The 24,165-nt window shown below is 42.4% G+C and overlaps 1 pseudogene; it reads right to left on the bottom strand.

The window, feature by feature from the left end:
• Positions 1-362: 362 nt before the first annotated feature.
• LOC111976332 (serine/threonine-protein kinase mTOR-like) overlaps positions 363-24,165 on the bottom strand; it is a 100,584-nt pseudogene continuing 76,781 nt past the window's right edge.

Here is a 24,165-nt window from a genome sequence, read left to right as displayed (position 1 = left end):
AACAAGTGCCCAGCATATGTGGGACTGTTGGAAAAGCATTCCTCATGAAGCTGGGTGAGAGAATGCCAAGAGTGTGCAAAGCTGTCATCAAGGCAAAGGGTGGCTACTTTGAAGAATCTAAAATCGAAAATATATTTTGATTTGTTTAACACTTCTTTGGTTACTACATGATTCCATATGTGTTATTTAATTAATAGTTTTGATGTCTTCACTATTATTTTACAATGTAGAAAATAGTAAAAAAATAAATAATGAAAAACCCTGGAATGAGTAGCTGTGTCCAAACTTTTGACTGGTACTGTATATAGCTGTACTGTGAGGTGGAGTATTGTGCACTGACGAGCATCACATACCATGATGGGTTACTGGACCAGGGTGTTGCAGTTCTCACACATGTTCTCGAGGATCCTGTTAGCAGCGTTGTGGCGGGCAGTGGTGGTAGACTTGGAGGCCARGGTCAACGGATAGCTCAAAGACTAGAAGAAAAGAGGGAGAGATAGAACATGGCARGATCATTTAATGAAGTTGGAAAGAGAGCAGAAATAGGCTTTCCATCAAGGCTAGCTAGCTCCAGCAGCAGTATGTCAATCGTTACCTGGGGGTGTTACCGTATAATGTCAGTGTGCAGCTGGTGGATGAGGCGGCCCACAAGAGCGCGGGGAGTGTCAATGTGGGCAATCCCCTACGGGCGAGGGGGCAAGAGGGAGACATAACATAGTTCTCCCCCCTTGGAAATGCAATGTGGCTTTCCTATTCTGTTACTGTCCTATYAGACTTTGTTGAATGACTGTTATGGGTGATTCATGGCCCAAAACCAACCTTGCTCATGGGAATAATTCAGTTTCTAGTACTTTTATCACAATGGACATAACAATAAAATAACATCGACAATGAGCATGTGASATCCAGGTGTCCATCTGAATGGTTTTGATGCCCTCCACCAGTGCCTTGTTGACTTCAGGACAGTGCCCATAGTCAAACCAGATGGTCAGCACCCTGGAGAAAGTAAACAGGAGCATCAAGTCTTGTGTCCATTGCATATTTATTGACAGGTTCACACACAACAACAAAAAGGTTTCCCTGAAAAGCTGAATTTCAACACACATTCAAACCAAAGCAAATCGACACCAAGGCATCAAGTCCATGAAGCAGCACAAATGATTCTCTCTCCCACCAGAGGGCTCCCTCTCAACATATTTCAATCCGGGGTCTATCAATGTTGTCCGTTTGGGCTTTCAGAGTTCTGGGCATCTCAGAGTAGGAGTGCTGATCTAGGTTCAGGTCTCCCCCATCCTTATAATCTTATTAATTTTGATCTAAAATAAAATAATTACCTAGATCAGCACTCCTACTCGAAMACTTTTTGTGACTACTGGCCCTGGCCTCGTGTGGAGACTCACCTGAGGGTGTCCTGGAAGGTGTTCCCCTGGAGAGGGAGAGGGAGTGGAAGAAACCCTGGACAGCAGAAACCACATAGAGAAGTAACGTCGTGGAGAGGTCCTGTGCCTGCCAAACAATAGGGAGAATGAAGGAGAGAAAGAATTGTGATTGATTGTACTTTGAATTCAGTGAGGCATTCATTCATAGACAGAAGACCTAAATTGCTCCCTTTGAAATGAATAGATTTGTCTGAATTATCTTACCACAAACAAACAAACAGTTTGTTGTCAACAGAGCGGAGGGAAAGCTTCATCTACTGCTTGCACAATAGGTTTGTTCTGTCACTCTTTTGRCACCTCTTTTTTGGTGTGATATCAAGTTGTCACACCAGCCTCACTTGTCCTTCAACTCAAATTCTCTCCTTGTCTCTCATTGACATCAACATGTGATTTAGGCAACGTTTCGAGTTACACACAGGTCTGTCAAATTAGTTTGGATTTGTCCAATAGTGAAGATTGAAAGGGCAGGTCAGCGTTTGTGGATGGAGGAGGAAGAAGGGTTCAAGATGGCTGCCGCCCTTGCCTTGTTGGCCTTCTTCTGGCCCGGGCAAGGGCACTGGGCTGTGCTCTGTGCTGTCCAGTTCGCTGTTGCTGGCCTCACTGTTGGCGCTGGCGCCACAGGCGTGGTCCTTCTTTTCTTCTTGTCCCGTCCCTGGTTCTGGTTCTTGCAGTGCAGCACCGCCTCAAAGTTCATCACTGCCCATGCGTGCCAGGCCTGCAAAAAAAGAAATACACCAGGTGAGCAATGTTTTAATTTTATTAGGGGTTATAGAATGACAGGTGTACATGTTTAAACATACGTTTGAACTCATGTTATCACATCAACTTCTAGTGTGTTAGCCAATATGAAAGATACGTGAGATGTCCCAGAGGAGTAGGGCCTCTGGGAAATGTTTTGGGTCTAAACAGATCATGTTCTTGATTTGTTATGTTGTTATGTAATGGAGCTAAATGAGAGATAGAGGATGGCACTCAAGAAAATAAAAAAGTGGCATTTCTTGTCTGCAGTGTGAGCATGGGCATATAAAACTCCAAGGGTGTCCTTGGTTCCTTTCAAATCAACTCATAACAACATACAAACCCTTATGTTAAGTACAGTGGTTCCTCCTTTAAAAGTTGCGAACTTACACCGCGGGACTTAGAGGTACCCAGCGTCACGCCTTCATTGCTCCAGACCACCACAAGGGGGAGTTAGAGCTCTCATTATGCATTTGGGTCCCAAGGTTTTTATATGACCAATCATATCGAGCGGTTCCAATGATGAATTCGACGCGAGCCACCCGTCCATGGTGACTTTCTTCAGCAAAGATGGCTGACAAAACATTACGGTGGAAGCAAATGTAAGTAGTTATAACATCATAACGAGTCAAGCAAGAAATGTACAATTGAGAGGAATATGTTAGTTCATGTAGAGACAAACGTTTGTGCATATTGTTTTGTCATAAAGTTAATTTACAAAAATCGCTATTTAGCAAGTTAGCTGACTAGCTAACATTCGCCAGCTAGCTAGCTAGTGTTATGACATGAGAATTCATTTGTAATTCGTGTTGTTAATGTTTTATGGACTCCTGAGAAAACCAGAAAACCAGGCTGTCGTCTTGTGAAAGAGTGGATGTAAAGAATCTAGCTAGCTAAAGCATTTACTGCAAATTGAATGTACAATTGTGTTAGCTTGAATTGCTTATATTTGCCATGCAATACAGTTGAAGTAACATAGCTAGCTAACTATTTATTTGCTTATTGTGTAGTGGAGGACAAAAATAACTGTATGCCTATGGATGTGTAGCTAGTTACAGTATGTAGCCGATCTGTGTATGGACTCTAAAACGTTAGGTTCTGAACTAATATTCATACCAATCTATGAACCTCAGCTATCATAGCTGTTGTATCGTCTTCAAGTCTGAATGGCATTAATGAAGCCTATGGATTAAGTAGAATATAATATAACTTTGTGCCAAGGATGCAAGTCATATATACATGTAGTTATTACCATGCATGAGATCCCCACATTGTAGCCTGTACATTTAATATATTCACTGATCATGTACTCTTCCATGGCAAATAAAGGTGCAGTTCAGGTATGAATCTCTGTGAGATATTCTTTTTCAATCATATCCAATACCAGATGTATCAAACTCCATTAATTGAATGATGCTGTGTCTGCATGTATGTATTTCGATTATACACTTCAACAGTGTTTACCACTCCTGCCCCTGGGACATCAATGTTTACCCATTGTAACTATACAATAGACTAGAAACATGATTTAAGTAAAGGCTGATTTGTAATTCATATTTACAGAAATACACCTATGCATATCTAACTCCTTCATCTGCATTAATCTGAGGACAAAGGATAGGTGTAGTATTCCAATGAGATACTTAATTTGAAACAGTGGAGAATGTGAAACGCTTTATTGAAAGTTCATTATCCAGGTGTTATAAATACATAATACATGCATTAAAAATATTATATTTGTGATAATATTATAAATACAAGTTCTATCTGTACTTCAATGCACATATGGTGTGCATTATAAAAAAAAAGAGGAAGAAAGAGGAAGGGGGGAGAGAGGTGTAAAAGGGAAAGAGTTAAGAACAGAGGAGCAGGGAAGACAGCATATGATTAATGAATTCCAATGCTACCCTAGTATTCTCTCAGTACATCACAATTACAGTGTTTCTTGTGGTGTCTCCTAACCAGGCTCCTAGTCGGCCCTCAGGTTATCTTAAGAGCGGGTGAGGTGGCGTTGACGGGACTGGCACCCTCTCTCACATCAAAACATACCTGCAGACGAATGACAGATGGATAGAGATATAATTTAAAAAACTAAGCTTAATCATGCTAACATGTCAGTCATCATAATCATCAGGAGGTGAAATGCAAAACTGACCTTGGATCATTAACTCTGGGACTACTACATCTCTATCTGTGTTTCAAGGTAAAGCATCTCTTTAATAATACTTCCTGTATAATATAAGTATAATATCCCTTGTAACAAATCACGATAACATTAGATAGATAGATACATATGCATGTGTAGCATGTGACAATAGCAGGATCATATCAAGGATAGAGTCACAAATGAATACATAAATACCACTTGAAGCTTGATGATGAGTTGATCATTTGAATCAGCTGTGCAGTGCTAAGGCAAAAACAGAAAATTGTGGCACCCCTTTGAGTCCCAGGACCAGGACTGAGAACCACTGCTCTTCATTGGGACCTCTTCATATGTAGACAGGCTTTCACAGCTCTCTGTATCTGAGGCCAGAAAACCTCACAAGAAATATACTTCACTATAGTCAAATTACAGAGAGTCAAATTGCACCTAAAAAGGCTGGAGACTCATACTAATCGAATAATACAGTGGGGAGAACAAGTATTTGATAACTGTGATTTGCAGGTTTTCCTACTTACAAAGCATGTAGAGGTCTGTATTTTTATCATAGGTACACTTCACTGTGAGAGACGGAATCTAAAACAAAATCCAGAAAATCACATTGTATGATTTTAAGTAATTAATTTGCATTTTATTGCATGACATAAGTATTTGATCACCTACCACCAGTAAGAATTCCGGCTCTCACAGACCTGTTAGTTTTTCTTTAACCTCTAACGAGCCTCTACCCCGGGTCCGGGATCACCCCCCATCCCCCCACACACTGATTAGCATAGCTAGCATAGCTTCACAAGTAGATAGTAGCATCTAAATATTCATTAAATCACAAGTCCAAGACACCAGATAAGATATCAGACTTTGTGATATAGCCACCATTTCAAGATTTTAAAATGTTTTACAGGGAAGACAAAATATGTATCTATTAGCTACACGTTAGCAAAATACACAATTTCTTTGTCCACCATTTTTTTCTCTCACCAGTAGCTATCACCAATTCGGCTAAACTAAGATATTGATAGTCCAATGAGACCTTATTTTAATTATCAATATCCGTCATGTCGATATGTTTCACAGTGCTTGAATAACGTCAATCATTGTATTTTTGCTGTATGGTATTGGTGTTTGCAGTATGCTTTTTTATTTTTCAGGGCTTGTTGTGTTGTTTCTGCGGTAAATTAATATGCAGTGGCGCTATTCACATCTTTATATCAGGACATACGAAATCGACTGTTTAATGCAATTACGCTATTACCGGGTCTCATCACAAGATCGATCTTTGGAGAGGATTACAGTATGAGATGCAAGCTCTGAGTTTAGTTATGTTGATTATGTGTTATTTACGGGTCTTTTATATTTCATTAGACATTTCTTGCGTTTTTTGTCTATTTAGTCTTGTATTTTTTATGATTCTATATAGATCGTATTGAAGTGGCTATACTGCGTTAAAGTACTCTTCGGAAGGATTTCGTGATTCCATTTGCAGGCAATGGTTATTTCGATGATTTTCACTAAGCGTTCTTTACTAGCCGAGCCAACACGATCAATTGGGGTGGAGGAGACCTCGTGCTGCAGAGTTTTGCAATATTAGCGACTGTGAAAACGTTACCAGAGCATCGAGTTCACAGCTCCTAAAGCGCTTGGGATATACGTAATCACCTGCCAAAATATTAGATTATTTTCGACTAACCTTCTCAGAATTCTTCCGATGACACTCCTGTAACGATTCATTGTTACAACATCACATGATACAGTTGTGTTCGAAAAAAGGTGATATTTAGCCGATACAAAACCGGTGGTTACACAATGAAAATAACTAGGAAAATAAGCCTCAGAATGTCGTGACGTCATCTTGTGCAGAGTGACTAGTTTAATTGAAAGCTAATCATATACTTTGAGCAAAAAATAACAGGTTGACAGGAAGTCGTAAGATCAAATTAGTTCCTTTAATTGCAACCGCTGCTTACACTTTTTTAAAATTATACCTTACTTTTCAATACAGGGTCGCAGTGACGCGATTAGCAATAACAAATGTCCGAATATGCGCTTTAAAATATTTTCGACACGAACAACGATGGTTATCATATTTCAAATAATGGCTTGCGGTTTGAGCTGTCTCGGATTCAATGTTATTCTGGAGCTTAACTTGGTTTCTCTTTCATGATGTTTGTTGGATTGTACCTTCTTTTTGGCGTATGATTGTCTGCTTCATGTCCTTAGATGTCCCAACACGACCGATGACCCCGAACACTGTTTCTCCCTTAAAGCTCTAGATAAAGTCTGCACGGACAAATAAATGGTTGTCCTCCAGTAATTCTGAATATCTATAAGCGCGGAGGTATCTGAGACTTGCCAGGCCTTGATATAGACCGGTTTTCTTAAGATTAACGCCCGGTGACCTATTGAGAATGCTTGACACTATAAGCGGACGGAGTAAAAACATCGGAAGAGAAAACGCTGGATGCTCGATTGGCACAGACCCTCGATGTTGGCGTGGAAATGAGCCGACAGTCCAGATGACGTCCATGTCGAGCGCACTTGACCGGAGCACGCGCCTGGCACAGCACAAGAGCACAGCGCCAAATGCCCTTGCCCCGAGGGAAAGGGAGGTGCACCAAGAAAGAAGGCCAACAAGGCAAGGCGGCAGCCATCTTGTATATACCCCTACGTTCTTTTCTGCTCTCTCTCTCCACTTTCCATATACTCGTGACTGACTCCATGTGGGCTCTAAAGCTGTTACTAACTTTGCATATGTCACATCAAAGTATATTCCATTGCAAAAAAGCGATCCGATTGGATGCTAGACTTGAACAGAACAGTTCGCTAAATCACATGTTAGACAGATGGAAAAATGGACGCGTAGAAGCAGCAAGGTGTCGGTTTCCTTCATGAGCAGAATGCACTAGATTCACCTTGAAAAAACAGACCTCCAGATCAGGGGTTAAAAATTTCTGAAGTCGAACCCCTGTCATGAAAAATGCATGGTAGGACTGTAGTATTTTGGTCTCACTCAGAGTGACAATGAATTCCAACGGCTAATAGAACACTCAAAAGTGTTTTCAGCCCAATACTAACAAGTAATATCATATGTACGATCAAGAATTTAGCACGAGGCAGTTTAATTTGGAGAACCAAAATATGCTAATGCGGAACAGCTACCCCCTATGGGTTTCCAGAAGTTATTATAAGAGAGTGACAGTACCCTGAGCAATATCTCCTCTAATCTCCATTGCTACCTAGCATGATTAGATTGAACGCTGTCACCTCTCTCTGTGTATGATTCTCTGACAACAAACTGTTTGGTTTTTGTTAGCTGTGATAAAAGAAGACTACCTGTCCACACTATCCCAACAATCATTCACACATACAATGATCATTCCATACCTTCACACAGGCGAAGCATAGTCAATGTAGTCTTCGATGGCTTGTCTGTAAGAGACTATCAGGATAATGTTAGAGAGATGCCTGTACAAATGCATGGCATGGGCAATACATGGACTACAAAGTATACAGGCAAGCAGTCATATCTCCGATCGAGAATGTGCATTACAACTCTCGCTCTGGCATCTCATAACTACCTTGATGATAGTTAATGGGCAAAGAGAGCAGTGGCAACACGATCTCGACAAAGGATCCGCTTAACTATCACCTCTCACTATGTGGTCTGGGTTGCTCCATTGCGAGAGCACTGCTTCCACGGTCTCTGTGGCACTCAATGCACCTCACTTGCCCTCGATCACACAGGGAGACATCTGACTGTGTCCAGGACAGCCCAGACCCACCTACCAAGGCGGTCGAGAACCTCGGTCTCCAACTGACACTCTCGAGAGGAGAGGGCTGGGGCACCACGACGAGGCCATGCTCAATAGAAAACCATTAGTAACACACAACGACCGTAAAACCGCTCTTTTGCAGCGCGCAACGTCCAAGGGTCAGCTGCTGGATTCTCAAACGGCTATGCGCTATGTATTCCAGGCCTGTTTCTGAATTTGTTTATGTGTCGCCAATGAGACCAATTAACTGGATAATCGCAGAGGAGGATATGGGAGAATAAGGGTCATGGAATGGTTGATGGGGGAGAACACCATAAAAGCTACGATAAGGCTATTTTATGCTACTGACACTAACTCCTAAATCTCAGCGATGTGTCTGGAGGAACTCAGAGGAAGACTAGTACAACCCGAGAGAACTAGCACCATCCCAACCGATAACGAGAGGCACCATACAATGATGGAGGTGGAAGAACCATCCCATTCGCGTTGGGGGATGCTTTGTTAACTGACTTAAAAGTGGGACAGGTACGACGTAGCGCACGTATTGAGAGGGGAGGAGCGATGGCCATCGCGCGCCCATGGTAGTTGCGCGAGGATCTGTGACACCAACAACCTCCTTCCCTCAGTAAGAGCATATAGGAGAAGAGAAGTCATGGGTCGTGGTCGTGCCGCGATCCTCGGTTCCCAGCAAATTGACAACGAATCGCCACGCTAGAGGACCATCACCAAGCCAGGTCGCAACTACAGGGAGTTGTGCTTCCTGCTCAAGAAGCATCTCAGGTCCTTCCGAGTCTGTGCTCTACGCTCCCAGTCTCTCTACGCTATCTTGTAACTCCAATTCATTGACTAAATTCTCTCTTGGAGGTTGTATGCCTGCATAATGTTTTCTCCGCTCTAATCTTCTCTGCCCCTCAGCCGTACCATCGCTCCTCGTAATACTGCAAGTCGATCTTTCGTCGAGTAACTGCTCGTTCTGTCATATCGCTAGCGAGTTGTCGTGCTCCAAATATCCTCTGCCGCAGTTGGTGTGCACAACTGGCTCAAGAATCTACAGGAAACTGTATGTATCTCTGTTAATTTGCAATACTAGGTTCTTTCTCGTACTCACAATTATAAAGTTCTTGCTTTTTCTGCACTGTATCAAATACTTATGTCGATGCCATAAAATGCAAATTAATTACTTAAAATCATACAATGGTGATTTTCTGGATTTTTGTTTTTAGGATTCCGTCTCTCACAGTTGAAGTGTAACCTATGATAAAAATTAACATGACGTCTACATGCTTTGTAAGTAGGAAAACCTGCAAAATCATCAGTGTATCAAATACTTGTTCTCCCCACTGTATATGTCCTGACTAAAAGATGAGGAGTCAGTGGTAGGGTTCTCTGTTACACTGTCATGAAATATGATTATATATCGATTATGAAACAAATAGGACATGGCCTCTTATGAGTTTCCATGAAAGAAAGTTAGATGAATTCAACTGAAAATGGCGAGAACAGGCGTTCGTAGCTAAATGCTTTTGGTTAGATTGAGAATAATAATTGCATGATTTATCCTTCTACGGTATGTATGTATCTATGTAATATAGTAGAATGTTACGAACCGACACTGAATCGTAGGAGCTAACTACTAGCTATGTAGAAGTTGGACAGAAGAGCGCCCAGTGCTGCTTACCTGAGATGCCATCATCACATAGTCCTTCTTCGTAGGTGTCCGCTATGACTTCCTTTGTGTCAGAAAGAAAGGCTGAGCAGTATTGGTTGTAGCCAAACTGACACTCAAAAAATGGCCAAAATAGAGGGTGGTTCATAGCAAAATTTGTTTTGTTTTCAAATGCATTTTTTGTTCTCTAAATCTTTTTGGGGAATAAAATGCATAACATTTTGCGCTGTATTACCAAATATTTGATTGCGAATTTTTTTTTTTTACTTCCTCGTTTTTGCTTTCAGAACAATTATTTTGGATTGAAAATTTAAAAAAAGCTTTTGCTCTCGACAAAAAGACATCAATTTGTTGCAGGTTGGGGAGGAGGGCTAATAGCTGAACAATAGACTTTTACTAAAGAATAGTCTAATAGCCGAGCTAGGTGTGAAAACCCCCCGTCCTATCACAGACCAGATTTGCCCTAACGACCAAGGGGGAGTTAGAGCACTGATTATGCTTTTGTGTCCCAATGTACTACTGTCTCTAACTGACAATGAATAGGCAATGTAAACCAAAGAATCAACTGGAAATTGTGCATGACTTCAAATTAAACAAGCAGGAAGCAGGTTTCGAACCCTCAACCTTCTTGCCCGAAGTCCAGCGCGCTATCGACTGTGCACCAAAAGCATGCTCAAGCCACAGAGTTGATAGAGCGCATCCTCGCTGTAGCTTGCTACTCAATGTAATAAAGTAATGACTTTTCAAATAAGTTACCTTACACGTTATGTTGGCTGACAATTTGCTAGCTACGCTGTCCTTAAGAACCATATAGCATATCATTACAGCAGTATGTACCGGTATGTTAGCTAGCTACCTAACGTTAGTAGTTATACATCAAACTTGCCAGTATATTAACTATAGGCTAACTAATTACCCAACGTTTATTGACTTGATTATTCCCGTCATTCTTAGCTTAGCTAAATGCTATAGTCGTGTGCGTTCTCAATGAACATTCGGGTGCTTTCATAAATTCGCGCTGGCTATCTACTCCGATTTCAGAGCACTCTTGTCTGAGTGTACCAGAGAGCAGAATAATGAATTTAGGGCGAGTAAAATGGTCAGAGAGGTCCATTTGTGTCTGGAAGTAGCTAGCAAGCTAGCCAACGTTAGCTTGTGTGCTTGACTGCCGTTGTAAGGCCAGAACACTCAAATCAGCCCTATGTCCAGTGTGCGCTCCGAGAGTGAAATGGTTTTTCGTTCCGAGAGTGAAAGGGTTTTTCGTTTTACATGGAATAGAAACACCATAATATTAATCAAATTAATTAAGCACGTACCAGTCAAAAGTTTGGACACACCTACTCATTCCAGGTTTGTCTTTATTTTTACTATTTTCTACATTGCAGAATAATAGTAAAGACATCACAACTATGAAATAACACATATGGAATCAGTTAAGAACTAATTTCTATTTTCAAGGACAGCCTACTCCCCCTCCCGGTCGGGGAATTGAACCCCGGTCTCCCGCTTGCCTGCAATATGGAAGACTATCGAATGCTTCTCAAAGATGCCCTCTCGTGGTCAAACTAGCACTTGCATTAACAGAAAAAATATTTCACAATTAAATGACGTGCCACAGAATGCAGCCCGCAAGGTGTGCCACAACTGTTTAAGGAGGAACCACTGTACATGGAGGACTCAACATGAGGTGCTCAACATGAATGACTGATGGGAGTGACAGGGGTTAGAGGTGAAAGGTGAGGGAGGTGACAGACCTTGTATAAGTTGCAGCTTCGTGGAGTGGCTGTAGTACTGCAGCTCTTTGGGATGGTGCTATCGTTGATGCCCTGCAGACTGAGCTGCCACTCACCTAGCCCCAGCAAGCACCTAGAGAGGATGGAGGGAGAAGAGAGAGACAGTCTTGGTCACAAGATGGATCATCAGCAGAATACGGCCTACGCTTCAGGGCTTGTTTTCACAAAGTCTCTCCAGAGTAGGAGTGCTGATCTAGGATCAAGTCCCCATCTTATTCATAATTATTTAGAAGCCAAATAATTCTAGATCAACACTCATACTGTGATACATTTCATGAATACGGGCCAAGGGTTACATCGAGGTCCGATTAATCTGAAGAGCCTTGGCAAGCTTGTGTCAACAGCTAAGGGCTGGTATGTGATATGAAGCTCTTACAGTAAGTCAGGCTCTTTCATTTAAACCTGCTTGTTAGTAMGATGAATGCTTTCCACGTGGTATTTCCTGGCAGTCAATCTACCCTCTCTACAGAGAAGATGCCACAGAGGAGGCGCGTCCACACACTCCTCTCTACCCCTTATTGCTTTGTTTGGCCACTGACATGACCTTAGGCCCAGATCTGTGGTAAACTCGGGAGTAAAATTGAATTCACTGAATCCACTATTTACTTGACTATGAGAAAAGTCTGTTCGGTTGTTACAATTTCTTAAATATGTTGGTAAAGTTATAATTTATACACTGTGCTCACTGTCACCACAAGTTGTCTGGGGGAGTTGGCAATGATGTCCAACACAGTACAAGTGCAGTCCATTAATTAAAATGAGGGAGAATGATGGGAAGAGTTGTAATTACAAATCACAAGTGATTCTAAGACCTTTCAGTAGCTAAAGTAATGCGCCGCTGCTTTTGGTAACGATGCCTGAGTTTGATAAACGTCTTTTCGCAACATCAATCTTCTTTCTCTTTTTAATATTGCCCACCGTGTGATTGGTTTATAACACGTCTCACCAGGAACTGGCGAGTGCTGCACAGCGATCCACCCCTCAGCTCCTAACTGTGTGGAGCACTATTTCCAGAGAGAACTTCTAATAAATTATCCATCAGCATTACCTAATCCTGCTGAGTGCTTTTCCATGTGAAAATACACTACCGGTTCAGTCTCTGACAAACCGCTTCTCCTTAAGAAAAAGACAGAAAAGCGGTCTGCATCGGAGAAAAACAAGTGCCTGTAGTGCTTCTGTGTTACCACGAGAACTCAGACAGAAGATTCCAAGGCTGCAGGTCTTATCATGGTAATTGCCTTGTAAAGTGTCCCGTTTTCAAATAAATAGCTCTAAAATTACAATGAATTATTTTGGGGAGATGGAGTGTGTGTGGTTTGCACGGACCAGGTGTGCACCATTTCACAGTGCCGACCTGTTTTCGGGAAAGTGTGTCAGCACGTCTGGAAGAAAATGGTGCTAACCAAGTTACACAGGTGTTTTCCCGAAACAACATTCCACAGACAATGAGAATCCCTGTCAGGAAGTGCAATGGCAGGTATGAAACATTCCTTTCCTGGTGTCATGTTCSCTTGTTGCCTCAATAGAATCACAGGGTGTGTTTGTAGAGTGGCTAGTGAAAGTCTGCATGCCCCTTGAAAGGTGAAGACTGTGCAATGCCTTAAAATGTAATCTTATCCTACATACATTTGAAGTTGGAGGTTTACATACACCTTAGCCAAATACATTTAAACTCGGTTTTTCACAATTCCTGACATTTAATCCTAGTAAAAATTCCCTGTCTTAGGTCAGTTAGGATCACCACTTTATTCTAAGAATGTGAAATGTCCAAATAATAGTAGAGAGAATGATTRATTTKAYSTTTTAATTAGAATATTACTGTCCATCAATGATTCCCGACCAAAATTACTGAGCTTGAGCGATTCTGGCAAAACAATGGGCATATGTTGCCCTAAGAGTTGTACAAAGTTGGCGGAGTATTATTCATAATGATTCGCAGATGTTATGGTTTCCACCAAGAGTTACCTCTGGGGTGTGAAGACATGCAATCAAGACATCTTAATTTTTTATATTTATTTTTTATTTTATTTATTTATTGCACTTTTAATTTTTGGAGTAGGTTGTGTAGATACATAATAATATATAATAATATATATATACACAGTGAAGTCTGAAGTTTACAAACACTTATGTTGGAGTCATAAAACTCGCTTTTCAACCACAAATCTCTTGTTAACAAACTAAAGTTTGGCAAGTCYGTTAGGACATCTACTTTGTGCATGACACAAGTCATTTTTCCAACAATTGTTTACAGACAGATTTCCCTTATAATTCACTGTATCACAATTCCAGTGGGTCAGAAGTTTACATACACTAAGTTGGCTGTGCCTGTAAACAGCTTGGAAAATTCCAGAAAATGATGTCATGGCTTTAGAAGCTGAGAGGCTAATTGACATCATTTGAGTCAATTGGAGGTGTACCTGTGGATGTATTTCAAGGCCTACCTTCAAACTCAGTGCCTCTTTGCTTGACATCATGGGAAAATCAAAAGAAATCAGCCAAGACCTCAGAAAAAAAATTGTAGACCTCCACAAGTCTGGTTCATCCTTGGGAACAATTTCCAAACGCCTGAAGGTACCACGTTCATCTGTACAAACAATAGTACGCAAGTATAAACACCATGGGACCACACAGCCGTCATACTGCTCAGGAAGGAAATGCGTTCTGTCTCCTAGAGATAAACATACTTTGGTGTGAAAAGTGCAAATCAATCTCAGAACAACAGCAAAGGGTCTTGTGAAGATGCTAGAGGAAACAGGTACAAAAATGTCTATATCCACAGTAAAACGAGTCCTATATCGAAAGGCCACTCAGCAAGGAAGAAGCCACTGCTCCAAAACCGCCATACAAAAACCAGACTACGGTTTGCAACTGCACATGGGGACAAAGATCGTACTTTTTGGAGAAATGTCCTCTGGTCTGATGAAACAAAAATAGAACTGMTTGGCCATAAAGACCATTGTTATGTTTGGAAGAAAAAGGGGGAGGCTTGCAAGCTGAAGAACACCATCCCAACCGTGAAGCACGGGGGTGGCAGCATCATGTTGTGGGGGTGCTTTGKTGCAGGAGGGACTGGTGCACTTCACAAAATAGATGGCATCGTAAGGAAAGACTATTATGTGGATATATTGAAGCAACATCTCAAGACATCAGTCAGGAAGTTAAAGCTCGGTCGCAAATGGGTCTTCCAAATGGACAATGACCCCAAGCATACTTCCAAAGTTGTGGCAAAATGGCTTAAGYACAACAAAGTRGAGGTATTTGAGTGGCCATCACAAAGCCCTGACCTGAATCCTATAGAACATTTGTTGGCAGAACTGAAAAAGTTTGTGCGAGCAAGGAGGCCTACAAACCTGGCTCAGTTACACCAGCTTTGTCAGGAGGAGTGGGCCAACATTCACATACATTACTGTGGGAAGCTTGTGGAAGGCTACCCAAAACGTTTGACCCAAGTTAAACAATTTAAAGGCAATGCTACCAAATACTAATTGAGTGTATGTAAACTTCTGACTCACTGGGAATGTGATGAAAGAAATATAAGCTGAAATAAGTAATTCTCTCTACTATTATTCTGACATTTCACATTCTTAAAATAAAGCGGTGATTCTAACTGACCTAACACAGGGAATTTCTACTATGATTAAATGTCAGGAATTTAAAAAAAAAACGAGTATGAATGTATTTGGCTAAGGTGTATGTAAACTTCCGACTTCAACTGTATCTCCCTGGCATATTACATCATTTATGCAGCAGCATACAAGACATTTTTGGACTCACCTTGTTGTGCTGTTTTCACAACAGGAAGTTGGCGCAGCTATCCTTTTTGTGGGAAAATGTTGTCATCAAATTCCGCCATTCTCTGGATTTATGGTGCATTCAGGACAACTGGGAACTCGAAAAAAACAAATTCGAATCACGATATCAGTGATCTTCAGGCCAGAGCTCTAGAAAGAAGCCAGAGTTCCCGACTTGGAATTCTGTTGGATGACCGTTCAAAACGTATTTTCCCCAGTCAGAGCTTTTTTCATTCCAGAGTTCCCAGTCGTCTTGAACTTACCAAAGTCTGAAATGTCCCAGTTCCGAGTTTCCAGTTGTTGTGAACGCGGCAGAAGTAATGCTGGATTGATAGCATGGCCAATGTATTCAACCTTTTCTGGCCCATGGCATGTGAATGTTTATCCTTTTAAGCTTGGAAAAGAGATCCTTAAACCCAGACTTGCACCACACACCCACTCCACTGAATAGCAGGGTAGTGAATGCTTTGCAATGCCTGCATTTAGCCACTGATTCCTTCCAAACCACTCATTGTTGAATTTGAAATTTCCAGCTTGTTGTGCAATATTTATGTCCAATGGCCAATGAGCACCGATACGTTTTATCTATAATTTCTCTTCATATGACAAGAATATGGAATGATTTTCTAGTAGATTGGTTCCCAAACTTTTTATATTCCCATACCTCTTCAAACATTCAACCTCCAGCTGCATACCACCTCTAGCACCATGGTCATTGCACTCTCAAATGTTGTTTTTTGCCATCATTGTAAGCCACACACACACTATACAATAATTTATTAAACGTAAGAACGAGTGTAAGTTTTTGTCACAATCCGGCTCGTGGGAAGTGACAGAGCTCTAATAGGACCATGGCACAAATAATAATATAATAATCAATAATTTTACTCTTTAATTTAGCCATCTTACAAAATTGTGAATAACTCACCACAGGTTAAAAGGATTTGGCTACCTGTATTTGACAATGCGTTGTTATTTCGCTGAACACTAGATGGTTTCATTGTATTTTTGGCAGTGAAACCCCAGTTTGGGAATACCTGTTCTAGTGGAWTGTCGACATGATTCATGATGATGACTGCTTGTCTAGTTTGCTAGCTAAGATTTTGTAAGTATAATGTTGACATGATCAGTCCAATCAAGATATACGGTAGATATAACGTGATTTGACATTTTATGTGGCCAAGGATCTTGAGCCTTCTTGGATGGGCACTTCTAATGTAAATCAATGGCAACACCCAAGGGGCTTGAATTTTCGATCTCTACCCATAGATTTTGCGGTGACGAAGTATTCACCTGAGTGACAGAACACTGAGCCAATCAAGGCGCAACTAGAGAACATTACCAACCCATACGCTCCATATTTTCCGCTGGCTGCCCCACCACCACAGAAAGCACTGAGCTAGGCTGAACACCTACATTTTGGAGATGCCTTACTCAAGAGAGCAAAAAAGAGACCATGTTTGTATGCGGCTTTATTAACTCAATGATTTTTTTTTGTTGATTTTTTTACATTGTCTGCAAACTGATATGTGACACGTATTAATGCCAAAATCACATAACAAGCAAAACAGGCAACAAAGTGGTTTTAAATACAGTACCAGTCAAAAGTTTGGACACACCTACTAATTCAAGGGTTTTTCTTTATTTTTACTATTTTCTACATTGTAGAATAGTAGTGAAGACATCAAAACTATGAAATAACACATATGGAATCATYTAGTAASKAAAAAAAGTGTTAAACAAATCAAAATATATTTTAGATTTCAGATTCTTCAAAGTAGGCACCCTTTGCATTGATAACAGCTTTGCACACTCTTATATACAGTGCAGACATTGTTAATGTTGTAAATGACTATTGTAGTGGGAAACGGCTGATTTTTTAAATGGAATTTCTACATAGGCGTACAGAGGCCCATTATCAGCAACCATCACTCCTGTGTTCCAATGGCACTTTGTGTTAGCTAATCCAAGTTTATAATTTTAAAATGCTAATTTATTATTAGAAAACCCTTTTGCAATTATGTTAGCACAGCTGAAAACCATTGTCCTGATTAAAGAAGCAATAAAACGCATTATGGAACGAACGTTTGTTCGTATTCTAGCCTACTGCCATGTGCGCATTGCTGAGCTTACATAACTGGARCCAGCCTAGGCCTACTGGTTGTATMAATTTGGGATCTATCATCCTACAACTGTCCCAGAGRCTMTTWACACAGAATGAAACGAGAGAGAAATTGGCGGGGGTTGCAAGGGCAAATGCCAGTAGCAAGTAGTGAGGGAGGGAGACGTAGAGGAGTAACAGCCCCGGGGTCACGGTCCTGGAGAAAGAGCAGAACYCTCTGTACGTGACCCTCTAGATGAGGGCTGAGAAAACGTTTGTGTGTTGATTTTTTAAAAGCTCACACTGCAATAGCAACTGATTCCTTTTTTTCCTAAAGTAGTTGTGGTAGGAGTCCTGGCCTGAGCTTGTGGAGCTCCTGCTGGTGTTGCTTGTCTTCAGCGGCAATGGCATGCTGGGACTGCTGCTGCATCCCCTGGACAAAGTGTTGCGTGTGCCGGAASGCTTCAATCTGACGGGGGACAGAAGAACAACAGACACACACGGGGGTCAAATAAGAATTCTCATTCAAAACAGGGAGTCAACTCAACTCTCCTGACATAGTCAAAATACAACTGGCTCCAGGCTCTCTACGCTATTCCCCCACACACATCCATCTGATAAGACTGATATTCAACAGTATTTTTCTTTATATTTCAATTAGTTTCAAAACGTTTCTCCCTTCAGAGTGGGGATGGATGGCTCCTCTCTGGCAGGGACCGGGGTGCATGTGTCATTAAGATTCCTGCCTTGTGAGCTGGTAGTGGCTCCCGCAGCTGGCCCTACTATAGCTCTGTGGCGGGCAGCAAACTCAGGGGACTGAAGAAATTTGGCTTGTCACCAAAAACACTCACAAACTTCAACAGATGCACAATCGAGAGAATCCTGTCGGGCTGTATCACCGCCTGGTACTCCAACTGCACCGCCTGCAATCGCAGGGCTCTCCAGAGGGTGGRGCGGTCTGCACAATGCATCACTGGGGGCAAACTACGCTCCAGGACACCTACAACACCCGATGTCACAGGACGGCCAAAAAATATCATCAAGGACAATAACCATCCGAGCCACTGGCTGTTCACCCCGCTTACATCCAGAAGGCGAGGTCAGTACAGGTGCATCAAAGCTGGGAAAGAAAGATTGAACAACAGCTTCATTCTCAAGGCCATCAGAGTGTTAAACAGCCATCACTAGCACACAGAGGCGGCTGCCTTCCTACAGACTTGATATCATTGTCCACTTTAATAAATGGAACACTAGTCACTTTAATTATGCCACTGTAAGAAAGCTTACATATCTTGCATTACTTATCTCACATGTATATACTGTCTACTACACTATCTATTCTATATTATCTATTGCATCGTAGCCGCTCTGGCACTGCTCATCCATATAAACTCATCCATAGAAAGCTCATCCATAGAAACATCCCTTTTTCAGGACCCTGTCTTCAAAAATAATTCGTAAAAAACGTAATAACTTCACAGATATTCATTGTAAAGGGTTGAACACTGTTTCCCATGCTTGTCCAATGAACCGTAAACAATTAATGAACATGCACCTGTGGAACGGTCGTTAAGACACTAACAGCTTACAGACGGTAGGCAATTWAGGTCACAGTTATGAAAACTTAGGACACTAAAGAGACCTTTCTACTGACTCTGAAAAACACCAATAGAAAGATGCCCAGGGCCCCTGCTCATTTGCATGAACGAGCCTTAGGCATGCTGCAAGGAGGCATGAGGACTGCAGATGTGACCAGGGCAATAAATTGCAATGTCCGTACTGTGAGACGCCTAAGACAACGCTACAGGGAGACAGGACGGACAGCTGATTGTCTTCGCAGTGCCAGACCACGTGTAACAACACCTGCAGAGGATCGGTACATCCGAACATCACACCTGCGGGACAGGTACAGGATGGCAACAACAACTGCCCGAGTTACACCAGGAACGCACAATCCCTCCATCAGTGCTCAGACTGTCCGCAATAGGCTGAGAGAGGCTGGACTGAGGGCTTGTAGGCATGTTGTAAGGCAGGTCCTCACCAGACATCACCGGCAACAACGTCGCCTATGGGCACAAACCCACCGTCGCTGGACCAGACAGGACTGGCAAAAAGTGCTCTTCACTGGCCAGTCGCAGTTTTGTCTCACCAGGGGTGATGGTTGGATTTGCGTTTATCGTCAAAGGAATGAGCGTTACACCGAGGCCTGTACTCTGGAGCAGGATCGATTTTGGAGGTGGAGGGTCCGTCATGGTCTGGGGCGGTGTGTCACAGCATCATCGGACTGAGCTTGTTGTCATTGCAGGCAATTTCAACGCTGTGCGTTACAGGGAAGACATCCTCCTCCCTCATGTGGTACCCTTTCTGCAGGCTCATCCTGACATCACCCTCCAGCATGACAATGCCACCAGCCATGCTGCTCGTTCTCTGTGTGATTTCCTGTAAGACAAGAATGTCAGTTTTCTGCCATGGCCAGCGAAGAGCACATATCTCAATCCCATTGAGCACGTCTGTGACCTGTGGGATCGGAGGGTGAGGGTTAGGGCCATTCCCCCCAGAAATTTCTGGGAACTTGCAGGTGCCTTGGTGGAAGAGTGGGGTAACATCTCACAGCAAGAACTTGTAGATCTGGTGCAGTCCATGAGGAGATGCACTGCAGTACTTGATGCAGCTGGTGGACACACCAGATACTGACTGTTACTTTTGATTTTGACCCCCCCTTTGTTCAGGGACACATTATTACATTTCCGTTAGTCACATGTCTGTGGAACTTGTTCAGTTTATGTCTCAGTTGTTGAATCATGTTATGTTCATACAAATATTTACACATGTTAAGTTTGCTGAAAATTAACGCAGTTGACAGTGAGAGGATGTTTCTTTTTTGCTGAGTTTATTTTATATTTATATATTCTTATCCCATTCCTTTACTAGATTGTGTGTACACAGGTTTTGTTGTGGAATTTGTTAGATATTAAGTTTTGTTGTGGATATTACCTGTTAGATACTGCTGCACTGTCGGATCTAGAAGCATAAGCATTTCCTCTACACTSGCAATAACATCTGCTAATGACCTGTATGTGACCAACACAATTTGATTTAAGTTCTACCACCATTTCTCAGATAATACATTTTAAAGACACAAAGAGATCCCAGATCCCACCTTGTCTAGCATATTTTGTTTTGTCGATATTTGGAAAGTTTACAGACAAATGTTCTGTTACCATCAGGCCTGTCGTGACATTTTCTATCCAACATGTACTTTTACTCACATAAAAAGGTGGAATGGAAACCTGATTACTGCTGCACTTTTTTCCTGGAATGTTGATGCTTTTTATGTTGGTTGATTCCCTACGCACAATAGTCAAAAATATTTCATTAGCCCCTCCAAGATTTCAATTTTTTTGTCCCCTGCATTTCCTTACATTAGAACACATTGATAGAACAACTACATTTAACTCTAGTTCTGCTCCTCTTTACAGAGAAAACCTTTTCAACAATGGCATTGCTACTATACCTTGGGTTGGCGCTTCCACATGTACTTCATGTAGGCGTAAGTGACGTGGGGGTGGTCCAGTTGTTTGGAGGGGTCCAGCCCCAGGAGAAGGACCAGCCCCAGGAGAAGGACCAGGGTCTTATGTGTCAAGGACTGGGAAAGAAGAGAGAATCATTTCTTTACGGACAATGACATTGATAATCTTGCTAAATAAACAACTCAAGTATACCACACAACTGTGGAGGGCGTAAAGCTAAACATGGTCCCTCGCAGAGGGGCCCGCCTTTTAGAACAGGGCCTTCTTTCAGACATGTGCTCCTCGTTTGCCCATAATCACATTATTCTCTCGATGTTCGCTCGACTGAATGCGCAAACCACCGCATTTAACCAAGGCAAGGTGACTGGGAACATGGACGTGTACAAACAGACCAGCTATGACCTCTGTAAGGCAATCAAAGTGCCAAAACGTCAGAATAGAGTGGAGTTGTAATTCAACATCTCAGACATGAGACAATTTTCATACAGCCCCACAGACGATGCAATCACCATTGCACTGCACACTGCCCTATCCCATCTGGACAAGATGAATACCTATGTAAGAATGCAGTCCATTGACTACAGCTCAGCCTTCAACACCATAGTGCCCTCCAAGCTCATCCCCAAGCTCGGGGCCTGGGTCTGAACCCCTCCCTGTGCAACTGGGTCCTAGCCACTAAATAGCACTGGAATAGCACACACGTAGGTACGCACCCCAGGGGGTTGGTGGCACCTTAATTGGGGAGGACGGGCTCGTGGTAATGACTGGAGTGGAATCAGTGGAATGGTATCAAATACATCAGACACATTGGTTTCAAGGTGTTTGATGCCATCTCATTTGCTCTGTCCCGGACATCATTTTGAGCCGTTCTCCCCTCACACACACACACACACACACACACACAATGGCATCAACTGGGCAATGGAGAGTGTAGAGCTTTATATATTGGCATTGTAAATTATCGTTGTAAGGGAAAGCAACACTGTTGTGTCTACGAAAACCATGTAGTAACAGACCAATCACTTCAGCTGATTTACAAGATAGACGTATGACTTCTCAGGCAGATGCACGCTCTCAACCTCCCAGTACACGCCTCTCCTACCCCAAAGAAAGCCGCAGAGTACAATGGTCTGGAATCAAACGATTACCAAGCATATCCAGAAGACACAACGGAGTTCATGTTGACATTTGGGCTTTTACCCTTTCCCCCATCATTCAGCCACATTCAATGAGAATAGGCTCGTCTTTTATTAGTCACCTTTCTCCCTTTCAGCGGAGGGAAACCTATAGGCCACACATGGAGTTAATCTAAGAATTAGAGAAGGGACGCAGGGTGCATGTCTCTGGGGGTTAGGGTTAGAGAGTGACGGGCGGGATGGGTTGACAGGGCCCAGAGGAACAGGTTGGTGTCAGTGGTCGATCCAGACCATGTCAGACACCTCCCTGGCACTTGGCCTGGACGGCTCCACATCGAGAGACCATCAGCTCATCTCGGACTCCATCGCTCATCCCAGAATGAAACACAGCTTATGGGACAGACCTTGTTGATACCTCACTCAGTTTGCTCCGGGGTGAAAGTTACATTRATGAGTGGGAGTTACATAATGTTTCCACACCAAGGAAGTGCCACATTGTAAAATACAAAGCTGTTGGATGTTTTATCCCTTTTATGAAAGGAAGGATTGAACAAATGGGATTCTTGTTTGATCACTTGTAAGGTCATCGATACAGTATTTAACATTAATGGAAAAGACTGTAAAATGATTAGCAATGTTAAAGTTCTAAAAGGATAAACAAATCATCCTTTTCACACCTTGCTATGAAATCTTCAAAAGTGTCAGGACAGTATCATTTAAGATAATGTAAAACCTACAGAAAAACGGCTACACTTGGGTTAGCATATGTCAAGCATGTTTCCCTTACCGTAACCTTTGTTACCCACACCCAAACAATCGTGCCCCTATTGATTTCAATTGAATATATTGGTGTTTGAATCACTTTCGTGTTACTTCGGGGGGCCTTTGCACCTTGCCAAGGAAAATCATTTAGGGAAAACAATGGATGCTGATGTCTCTCACCTGCTGATGCCATGAGGTCCTGATGCAGAGCAAGCATGACCTGTAGAAGGCTCCATCGTGTGTGACCCTGGGATCATGCACGTATACTCCTCCATGCTGTCTCAGTGGCCCACACACACACACACGCAACGCACGCACCAGCACGCACGCACGCACGCACGCACGCACGCACGCCACGCACGCACGCACGCACGCAGCACGCACACACACACACACACACACACACACACACACACACACACAAAATCCTTTCAATGCTTAATGTATGATTTTAGCTGTGTGCTTTGTACCACCTCACCATGAAATTAAAGCTGAATGTAATATACATTTTTATTTTACATATTTATAAATCCTAATATCGCCCAGATATGGAATGAATCAAATAAATCCAATAAGCAGACTTATTATTATTTAATGTGTATGTTTTCTCAATGTACAAACTAAAAGACTGCAGTCAGTGTCTGGGCGTGAATGGGGTATATGGAGATCAGTGGCTACACACTGTGCTGGGGTTACGGATCAGGTTCTAAGGTAATGAAGCCATAGGCCACCTGGAATTGATAAGCAATAGTGTGGTCTTGCACATTATGATCTCTGTGGCCGACGTCAGTAAGAAATTTAAGCCTATTAACKCTTGCAAGGCTGCCGGCTKAGATGGCATCCCAAGCCGCTTCCTCAGAGCATGTTCAGACCAGCTGGCTGGAGTGTTAAAGGACATATTCAAAGAGAGAGATTCCCCATGACAGCGTGGCACACAAGTCTCCAACTCAATCATCAGTTTGCTGACGACACAACAGTGGTAGGCCCGATTTACCAATAACGTGAGACAGCCTACAGGGAAGAAGTGAGAGCCCTGGCGGAGTAGTGCCAGGAAAAAAAATTCTCCCACAACGTCAACAAAACAAAGGAGCTGATCGTGGACTACAGGAGACGCAAGAGGGGCACGCCCACATCCAGATCTACAGGGCCGCAGTGGAAAGGTGTCGTGGTAATTTCTGTATTACTAAATGAGGAGAGTTTACAAACCACACACCAGTCAGAGTTATACTTAAACTTCATCTTTAATTATATGAGCTTCACCATAGCCCTTTG

The sequence above is a fragment of the Salvelinus sp. IW2-2015 genome, linkage group LG17, assembly GCF_002910315.2.
Source record: "Salvelinus sp. IW2-2015 linkage group LG17, ASM291031v2, whole genome shotgun sequence".
NCBI classification, from domain to species: domain Eukaryota; kingdom Metazoa; phylum Chordata; class Actinopteri; order Salmoniformes; family Salmonidae; genus Salvelinus; species Salvelinus sp. IW2-2015.
This window is presented reverse-complemented; position numbering and strand designations above follow the sequence as displayed.